Below are 7,857 nucleotides of genomic sequence, written 5' to 3' on the forward strand. Positions count from 1 at the left end.
AATACAGCATATTCCTGCTAATTAAGGCCTGAGAATAATCAGTTTTTCTTTCTGTTGGGTATATAAATCAGAGGGATCCTCTTGCTGCAAACTCCTTTTTTAAGTCTTATGTTTTCTGTTAGTTTTTTAGTTTGAGGTAAAGGAGGGTGGCGTCTTGGCTATGTTGGAAGCTTAAATAAAGGACAATTGGAATTCCTTTCTAGGTTCCTATAAACATTGGCAATCTCAACAAAAAAGTGTCTTTAGTTTTACCTAAACAGCAGAGTTTCATATTTTGTTGCAATGACTTTCAATCCTTTGTGCAACTGAAGGGCACATATTCCCCTCAACTACCTGCCAGTGCTATTAAAGTTCTCATCACTAAGTTTTATATCTACCTGAGCAGACTGAGAGATGATGATTGGGTCTCATGTTTCAAGTTGTGAACATTTCTGAATGCACCTGTCAAGGTTTGACAATGATGTATTAAGAGCTAGATATAGGATACCTGAACTTATATCTTCAGTTCAGTATCTATTTTCCAGTTTCCCGTGTTTATTCTCCCTTAATTTCTTTCTAACTCTTTGCTTACTGTCATGCATCAGCTCTGTTTTCCCCGTCTCCCACCTTAGTCTGTTGTGCTTTAGACTGGCTGGCTGTTTGCCACTCTCTGCTCCACCAATTTGCAGAAGCAGTTGCACCTGTGCTGGCCCTAATCTCCTTCTTCCTCCCAGCTGTGCTCCTGGCTTTACATACTGGTCTAGTCATAGTCATTCTCTGTCAGATTCTCAAAAGCCATTGTGTGAGTGGACCATATAGTGTTTGTCTTGTTTTTTTTTGGATTGCCTTGCCACCTTCTGACCTTGCTTAATTTTTGGTTTGTCCTAATTTGTGCCTCTTCCTTGTCAAACTTTTAATTGGCCTCAGATTCCTGGACTCTGACCTACCGATCTGCACAACGACCTAGCCCTTTGCTAAGCCCTCCAGATACCTCTGCCTGCCTTATATTGTTATGTATGACTCCTGCCTGGATCTTGGCTTCCCCATTTGTCTCAGGCCTTCTCACCGGTATTGTGAAGTGAACCTACAGCTCCATTCCCCTGTGACTTCACGACTGTCACCTCCAGGACCTAGACGAAACCCCAGGTTCTACTTATAGGATACAGTGAAACCTCCTGGAATGTGGGAAATGTAATGGCTTTATTTATAGCTCATTACATCTCACTGATTTCATTACAGTCACTAACCTGTTTCTTTCCTTCCAGTGTTTCCTGTGTGCACTCCTGGCTGTTTCCCATCTCACATCCAAATATACTTTTTAAATAAATATATTGAAACCATTCCTGTTCGACTGAATTATTGGGTCTTCTCTATCTGGCATTACAAATGTTGAATGGATCTATAACAGAATGTATGGTTGAATACAATGTATCATATCATCTTTGAGGTTTAGGTGGACTGGCAAATTCAGTGTTGTGTTTATAAAGTGGTTCAGTTTCACCTATATGAAGGTCTTTACATGCCTTTCTGCACCTGGGTACTTACACCACACTGCTGAGTTTGTGTTTAGGTGTAATATGCTTAGGGTGAACTCCTTTCTGTGCGAAGGTGCTAAGTTTGAAGCAAACTTCTTTACTCTCCATCCTTGAGATCAGGTTTAAATATTAATAAAGCAAGCTTCACTACCAATTCTTCCAATAAAGAAACCAAGTCATTAAAACCTACATGACTGATGTTGAGAATTAAAAAATAAATAATTAGATTTAACAATCATCATGGCTTGCATTAAAACAAACTCAGTTCTTAGCATGGAGAAATGATTTCCATGCACTACCAGCTGTCAACGCCAAACCTTTCTCCAACACCACAACCACGCACCCTCAAGATATTCCATGATAACGGTCTGTTTAATAAGACCCTGATCTGACATGACTGCTGTTTTCCTGCATTCTTTTCTCCCGGCTGTATATGTGCTCCTTCTGCATATTGAATATTTAAACTGTAATTAGTTTAGGTGTGAATGTGTTCTTGCTAGATATGTGCTTCATCTGCCATTGCTGTGATAGGTCATCTCTCAATCTGTTAAAGTCGCTTTATGCTACAGGCTGCAGGTGCGGAGATATTCTTTGAGTTGTTTGCCCCAGTGAAGGTAGGAATATTTGAAGGTTGCTGTACTGTGCCAGCATCCTTCCCAGAGTGCCTATGTAACTGGCCTAGCAGCTGACTATGCGCACAAACAAAAATAACAATTCAGCATGTCACAATGTTTTTGCATCACTTTTAATTTATTTTCATTTAAAGCCTTTATTTTCAGTTTTTGCTTTCATGGCTTAAACAACAAATGCAGCTGTTTAGTTGGCTTTATCAAAAAGTCCCTTTAGCATCTAGCGAGCGTAGGGGATGTGTGTCCCCCCTTCCAAAAAGATGTCCCCCCACAAAAAATAATTGTATACAGACAAAAAAAAAAATACTGTAGAAATGTTAAATAAAACTAGAACCCAAAAGATCCTAATTATAAACGTAAAATGAGTTTCCTATTCTTTTTGTATTCTTTTTGATCCACTGTATATATGAAGATTCACTGTATATAACTGATGCACCTTTCCTACTTTGCACCATCTCTTATGAGCCGATGTGGCAAGTGAATTTCTCCAATGTGAGATCAATAAAGCCTATCTTATTTTATCTTATCTTATCTTAAAAGATCTTGACACACCTATCCTACAATGTGGTTTGGTCCGCATGCCTTTTGCAAGGAGCGGGGCCACCGGCAGCTAGTCTGCAGCTCCCTGTTTCAGAGACAGCTGAGCAATGCTGCATTCACTGAGTTTAAACTTTAAAAGTTAGTTTATAAAAGTCATTTAGCAAACCACTTGTTCAACGAGCACAAGGTTGTAACACAAAATGTGACATTTCTCCCACTTTGTGCAAAATCAGCCTATTTTTATCAGCTTGCTAGTTAAGCAAATAGCCTAGCTTATGATGTTAGCAAGCTCAAATGGGGAATAGCAGCAGTGAGGAGGACAGATGAGAGGAAAGAGAGACAAAAAGAGAGAAATTACTTAAGACTGAGAGGAAAATAGATGAGGGAAAAGAGGAGAGGAAAAAAAGAGGACAGATTTTTCAAAATGGTAATGTTAGATATAAACCTAATTTATATTAGGTTTATATCTATATTTTAGATTTGCTCTTAGAGATCCAGATTAAGTTTTCTTAATTTAAATTTATAATCAAAGATTTGATTATGTTTTTATTGGTAAAAAAAAATAAAGCTTGATACAAAACATTGTGCTTCACCTTTGGGAAAAAAACTAATTTGATTATAAATTACATTTTTGAGGAAAGCAGTGGATCACTACTGGGCAGAGTTCTTCAAAGTGCTTGTAACCAACGTTTACTTGGCTAGCAAAATAAATACATTGGGGCAAAGGAAATCAAACAATAAATAGGTTAATATGGTTAAAAATTCAATAAACATCTGTAATGTTTCATTTCATTCAATATGTTATTTCATTAGTTATTTTGTGTTTAAAATGCATTTGGACTTTTTTTTTTGAAGGGCATGTTGCTGCGTGACCCAGGTGACTAGCAACCACCAGCCGGATTGTTCAAAGCTTTGTGTGTGGTTTATGCAGAGACTGGAGAGACTGAACATAAAACCAGGGCCTGTGTTTACAAAGACTCCTAAGACTAAAATGAGCTTTTAGTGACATAATTTTAGCAAAAATGTTAGAATTTCCTGAATTCTAAGGTTTGTCTTAGAATGTTTCCTCTGTAAGATAAAAGTTATTCACAAAGCATCTTAGGCCTTCGGAGAGCTCCTAAAGTGTAGTGAGGAGGACATTTAGTGAGCCTAATGGTGTCTGAAGCAGGAAGATAGTGGAATCAGAGAGATTATTGGCTGATCCATCACCTGAACAGTGGAGGAAATCAGCACATAAACTTTTTTAACAATCATACAATTATTATTGTGCAGATAACAAACTTTACCATCCTCAAAGGGAGAAATGAATCAGCTTCAGCAGCCCGATGGCTCTAGTAATTATTGAGGATAAATGAATAATAATGAAAATGTTGGATAATCATGAATAAAAAGTGGAGAAATGTACAAATAATATATGTAAAAGATGTGAGAAAGTATTTTCTGTGTTGCATGATAATTTCAGCAGCCTAAATGGTCATCTAAGTTTGCTTGTGTGATGACATCTCCTCAGTTTGATTGCTGCACGGATTGCTTCTCACTTTCCGGGTTTGTGCATAAAAGCACCGAGACGACGCACAGAGAAACAGGCGCATTGATCTGCAGCAATACGCTTCAAAGTCTGTGTATTTACGCCGCGATCCAGGGACCAGTTTACCTTTCAACACACTCCTCTATTCTTCTCCCTGAGATGACTGGACAGATGCTTTGCTGTTCAGTTTTTTTCCACCTTTTTTTCTCCATTTTATGTCAGTTGTTCTGCCAAATTCTGCCCCTTTTATACAAGCAGGCAATCCCTTTCAAATGCTGACATGTGAGAGCACATTAATATCAAAGAGATAAAGCAGTAAAATGACCGGTGAGTAAACATAACTCGAAAATCCAAATAACGATATAAAGACATAAATCATGTGCGTTCAAACATTTTAATCCTGTGTGACAATACATTTAATTAATATGTTTCACCATAAAGTCACACATTTCTTAATCCAGTCTAATCAGTTAATTTTTCTCATGTTTTCCTTGTACCATCAATCAATCCACAACTCTTAGAAGACAGCATCACACCTAGCAATGGGATCAACCACACCTTCTCACCAAGATAAAAACTTCTGCCGTCTCCTCACTCAGAGTCACTCTCAGCAGCATCTGAATCACTCTTAGGCTAAGACTCCTAGGCAGGAATTTTTAAGCTAAGATAGGAGCTCTCTGAGAGACTCTGAGAATCTTTGTGAATACGGGCACAGATCTGCATAAATAGTGATAGGAGAGGGAGAAAGAAGGCATGAGGAGCAGCTGGAGTGAATCAGGAGATAAGGGCACAGGTGGAATTGGTGAAGGCTGAGCAGAAAAATGAAAATAGTCATAATACAAAGACCCTAATAAATATACAGACTCAATAATAAATAAACCCACTAATGACTGAGCTGAATACAGAGACTGGAAAATAAGGATATAAAATAAACAATAAACTTACTTACTTAAATTAACAGAATACTAACTAATGATAGGAACCGAATCTGCAGTTAATAAAAATACTAAGAAGTGAAACAAGCAGATCTGCACAGTCCCAGAGAACTTTAAACTAATAATAAATCGGTCACCTGAGGATCGTGACAGAAATTTTCTTTAGTTAACATGTCAATACTTAGTCTACACTTAAACATTCTGGAGAACAGCTAACTATGTACTGACAATAACAACATACCTACCATTTGAACAAGGCTCCTTCTCTCATCATTTGCCTCTCAATTTTGCATAAAAACTCCTCCATTACACTGAAAAAATATGAAGGCTGGATAGTTATAAACCACTGACAAAGAGAGAGCCTAGTTAGTCTTAGTTAGTTTTCTAAAAAAAACATTCTCAAAATATAGGTAACTGAGTGATATCAATGTAAATGTTTTAAAACATATATAAAAACAAAGGAAACTGTTATTCTACTGATGATGTAATGATAATGCAGAATTTACAAGGAGCTTGTAAACTGCTCATTTGTTTTTGCAGTGTCTATTTTCCAGAAAAAGTAAAGCTTCATATTTTTATTAAAAAGTGGATCAATGCACATGTGTTAAAGTTATTTATATATATATATACACTCTTCGTTGATATGGTGGTTGAAAGTTTGAATCGTATTTTTGCTTAATTACGGTTAATTAGACTAAATGCTTGGGTCAAACCATTAGCTTTTCTAAGCTAAACTTACCGTATTTAAACTATTATCTTCAATTGAAAAAAGGCATGTCGAGTATCACGTGGTGTTAAAAACTTGTAAACTCATCACAGCAAACTGCTATTTACTGTAATTCTCAGATTAAAGACAACCATATTTTGACGGTTTTGTCAGGATTAATGCTCAATCTGGAAATAGATGGTGCTGTCATGGAAGAGAAGGGGTCTAGAACTGTGGCTCTAGAACTGTGGGTCTGAACGTGCGGGTTAGAAACTGCGGTCTCTGGGTCTGCAGAGACATGCTTCTCAAAGAAAGCAGAGAGGCACTGGGTCGGTTGGGGGACCAAAGCCCCCTGCAAGGTAAAGCACGGGTAAATTAATTTAATTGGGTAAATGTGTGTGGAAACGCTACCCGTGATTTGCAAAGCCCCAGGCTTTTGAGTGGCAATAGAAAAGGGATCGAGGCTAGGGGTGCAGAGGAGCTGACCAACTGAATGGCTCATGTGCACCCTGAAGGTCAGTGCTTGAAGATCTCAGCAGAACCATAATATCTGCAAAAAGTAAAGAGGAGATATGAAATATGGAGGTTTTCAACCTCACATTTCCACAGTTGGTGGAAAATCCATAAATCCTCTCGCCCAGAAGAAATCTTTAAGGGGGTAGATGCTTTTTCACAGCACGGCATTTAAATACAAAATCAGAGTGCTTCATCCTTGAGAGCCATATAATATTTAACTGAAACATATATAAAAATTGAAGTAACTTTTTATTATGTTTCTACTTTGTGGATAGATAGTTGATAGGTGACAGATATTCACATTTAACAGGGTGAAATTAAATTATAAATCACAATGAGAATACAATAAGAAACGTAACCCACATTCATATAATATATTTTTTAAGAAGTATGTCAAGTAAAGTGACTGTATTGGTTGTTTAGAAGGATTATTGTAGAAGCCATAAATTACTTGCTTTTATTTATCCATTATTCTTTGCTATTCTGTTTTAGAATGATATAGAGTTTACGATATTTCAAAATATTTTTTTCTGCAATGTGGGGAATACCCATATTTCTGAATATGTGCATTTTCTGTTGATGTTCAAGCCAAAAAAAAAAAAAAACTCCAGTGACAAATAGTCCCCTGGAGACTTGACAATATGAAAACACACCTTTTCTTGTCAGGCTGCTGTCACTTTGCTTCAATTTGTGCTAGTTTGACAGTTTTTTCCCAACTGATCCAACTAATAATAGTAGTATGACACGAAAACCACACATTCGAGCATGTTCAATCAAAAAGCACTTTTGAGATAAAACATGTTCCAGGAATTTCTGAACTGGCTGTGAAAACTAACACTTGCAACGTAAAACCCTTGAAAAAACCTGACATCACAGCATTGTCCCTCGTGGCACCTCATGCAAAAATGTGGTCTATAGTTCCATTCCACTGTCATCACATCATTTTCCCGTCATCACGCAGACAATGCCCACAATTTCATGCCAAATTCTTATGAATTATTGTCTCACAGTACATGTTGAACTATCAGAGTCAGAATCAGAAATACTTTAATAATCCCAGAAGGAAATTACAGTTCCCGTACAACCATCCATCACATACATTACAAACCTTTCGGGGGAATGATTGACTGAGGCCTTGCTGCCGAGGACTCTGCCTGACACGGTTACCATAGGGCGCTGCCTTTAATTCTGTGGAAAGATGCGAGCCACATTTGGGGAGGGAGAGGATAAAAATACACATTTCACACTTTATCCTTATCCAGGATACAGTTTGAGATATTAAAAAAAAACTTGCACGAGAAAAGCACATATGACGAGACAACATTTATGCAGGAGGTTAACCTTGGAGACATCAGTTATGTGTGTGTGTGTTTTGGTGAAAGTTGTTTCATTTCCATGAACGCTCTCTAGAGGGCCATTGTCCTTGATGTTATCAACCGGCACCACAGTTCAGAAAGCATCCACAGATGTCCGCTTGGAAGGAGGGAGC

General features: G+C 37.6%; 1 long non-coding RNA gene across 1 annotated transcript; it reads left to right on the plus strand.

The window, feature by feature from the left end:
* Nucleotides 1–668: 668 nt before the first annotated feature.
* On the plus strand, nt 669–1,305 carry LOC110369155. The gene is made up of 3 exons (XR_002428756.2): nt 669–781; nt 907–1,170; nt 1,245–1,305. It is a non-coding gene; the product is annotated as an uncharacterized LOC110369155 (long non-coding RNA).
* The last annotated feature ends 6,552 nt before the right edge of the window (nt 1,306–7,857 follow it).

Source organism: Fundulus heteroclitus, chromosome 12, assembly GCF_011125445.2.
Source record: "Fundulus heteroclitus isolate FHET01 chromosome 12, MU-UCD_Fhet_4.1, whole genome shotgun sequence".
Taxonomy (NCBI): Eukaryota; Metazoa; Chordata; class Actinopteri; order Cyprinodontiformes; family Fundulidae; genus Fundulus; species Fundulus heteroclitus.